Raw genomic sequence first — 3,058 nt, forward strand, 5'->3', positions numbered from 1 at the left:
AGACAGGGAAAACGAGTGGATGATCCAGGTCATGAGGTGACCATGATGTTTGTTAAGCACTGCCCTGATCCAGCACTATATGCCGCTTAGGTGCATGCCTATTGAAAATTGGACCGTTGGAGTTTTGCAGGCAATGATTGACAGCAAATCACAGAGGCAAACAGTCAGCCAGACACAGGGTGCAAAGTAGTGCCAAGGTAAAGTGTTGTGATGAACCCCGACGCTTGGTGTATGACTCAACAACAAGCAGTCGATCATAATAATTCAGCCACACCCACTAACAGTGATCAGGTTCCATTGAACAAAGTGGTTTCTCTCCTGGAAAGGCTCCTGTCAACCCAGGAACAGAATCAAAGGAGAACTTCGGCCAGAACGCCACAAACTAATACAGCTGCTGGTCCCTGTAGAATTTGTAAGGCCTCAGAACATTCAACTCAGTCGTACTGCTTTAAGGAGGGTTTATACTTCAAGTGTCACAGGACAGGCCACAGAGGCTTTGAATGTCCAGCAAGAAAACAAGTTGGAGTGGCAACTGCCGAGGCTCCTCCTGGGCCCGCTTTAAACTAACATGCACGTGTGGGCGAACATGTTACACCCCCACAGAACACCACAGATATAAGGACTAGAAACACAATGAAAACTGAGGCAATTTATCCGAAAATAGAGAGTGTTGACAGTCTTTTCTATGTTCCAGTAATGGTGCAAGAAATTGTAGAACTTGATAGATAGCTCTGATAGATAGTGGATCTATGACCTGCACGTTGAGTGAGTCAGCTGAAGACACACTTCTGAGATGTAATGTGATAAAACCAGAAGTCTAGAAAGCCAACTCAAGAAGTTCTTGTAGGCTGTGGGGGCAACCAGGCACAACCTAAGTATGAATGTGACTTGAACATTGATCTTTCTGTTTTAGTTGGACCTGGACAGACAGACGACATGACAGTTGGATCGAACGCCATAAAACACATAATGCAACAGGTTAAGAAAACAAAGTGGTATTGGGACAGCCTCTCCAAACCTGCCAAAGGACATCCACATGGACTTTTACTCAGCATGCTAGCCAATGTGAACCCCTGGCACGGTGACAAAATACCAGACAAAGTGGGAACTGTAATGCTCAAGCAGAGTGTGACTCTCATGCCTCAACATGAACATTTGGTCTGGGGAAAACTGAAAGAAAAGGTGCCGCTATCAGTTGGTAGTACTGTAGTCATAGAGGCCACTACAGCACGATCTGCACCAAGAAATGTCCTAGTAGGACACACTGTATGTCCTTTGAGAGGTGACAAGTGGGTCCCCATGAAAGTGATCAACATGTTGGACCATCCTATTGTTCTCCGCCATAACACAAAGTTGGCTGATGTGCACCCATGCCTGGCCCTAGAAGACCTTGAGCTCTATGCCAGCCCAGTAAGGTCTAGTCTGCTCTTTAGAATGTCACCCAAGCTGGGGAAGAATGTTCAGTTAGTGGAAAAAGGGCAAAGAAGGAGTATCTACACAAGTTGGAAGAGTTGGGCTTAAAAGAAGTTGACAGAGTCCTGTGAAGTGTCTGACATGTGGAATGGAAAACTAGTGGACCTTATTGCTCAGTATGAAGGCATCTTCTCCAGGGAACGACTTGACCGTGGAGAAGCGAAGAACGTCATCCACCTTATCCGACTCAAAGATGAAAAGCCTTTCAGGCTGCCATACAGGAGGATCTCTCCATCTGACTACCAGAAACTGAAGCAGACGTTGGAGGAAATGGAGGAGTGGGGAATCATCCGAAAGTCCAATAGTGAGTGGGCCTCCCCTTGTCCTGTTTTGGAAGCTGTCAGGAGAGTTGAGAATTTGCACTGATTTCAGACGGTTGAACCAGAGGACAGAGAAAGATGCATACCCATTGCCCAATCAAGCCGATGCTCTCCCTGCTTTAGGAGGGAACTGCTTCTTCAGTACTATGGATTTGACTTTGGGATTCTACAACATCACCATACATGAAGATGACCGCAAGTACACAGCATGCACAACACCCACAGGTTTATTTGAGTATAACAGAATGGCTCAGGGTTTATGTAACAGCCCAGCAACATTCGCCAGAATGATGACCTCGATCTTTGGTGACCAGAACTACTTGTCCCTCCTGTGCTACTTGGATCTCCTGGTTTTCGGGAAGAGTGAGCAAAAAGCCCTGGACTGTCTTGAAATGGTGTTCTCCCTCCTTAAGGAACACAACCTGAAACTAGTGCAAAAAAAATGTTTTTAGGCCATATCATCACGGCAATCATGTCTGTAATCAACGACATCACTGCAGCTGACCTGATGGAAAATTATGGGAAAACACCTTCACCCACCAAGGTCAGGTAATTTCTTGGTATGGCAAACTATTATTCCCATTTCATTGTGAGTTTCTCAGGTTTAGCCAAACCACTGTTTCATCTGAAGGACAGAAAAGTAAGGGGAAAGGAGAAAAAGGAAAACCTCATGGCGGGGCCCTAAAACGTCTGAAACCTGAAGACTGGACTACTGAATGTGAGGAGGCGCAGGAGAAGCTAAAGGTTGCAGTCTCCCAAACAGCTGTGCTGGGTCACCCAGACTTTAGCAGACCGTTTCTCCTATCATCAGATGCATCAATGGATGGCTTAGGTGCCGTACTTAGCCAGACATTTGAGGGTGAGAGTAGAACCAGACCAGTAGCCTTTGCAAGCAAGACTCTGTCGAGGTCCCAGTCCCGTTACCCAGCACATAGATTAGTGTTCTTTGCTCTTATGTGGGCTGTGTGTGATAAGTTCACCCATTGACTGAAGGGGAATAGATTCACAGTCCTAACAGATAACAACCCCCTGACATATATAATGACGAAACCAAAGCTAGACGCCTGAGCAACGGTGGGTCTCTAAACTGGCCCCCTTCGACTTTGACTTGAAGTACATCCCCGGGCCCCAGAATGTCCCAGCAGACCTGCTTAGTCGACAGCCGTCCGTTGGAGCTAGGAAGGCGAGTGAGTTCCCAGAGTATGTGACTTCAGAGTCCATCCAGGACGCATTCAAACTGTCAGTCAATATCCAAGGTGGTGAGA

This window comes from Oncorhynchus nerka, linkage group LG13, assembly GCF_034236695.1.
Source record: "Oncorhynchus nerka isolate Pitt River linkage group LG13, Oner_Uvic_2.0, whole genome shotgun sequence".
NCBI classification, from domain to species: Eukaryota; Metazoa; Chordata; class Actinopteri; order Salmoniformes; family Salmonidae; genus Oncorhynchus; species Oncorhynchus nerka.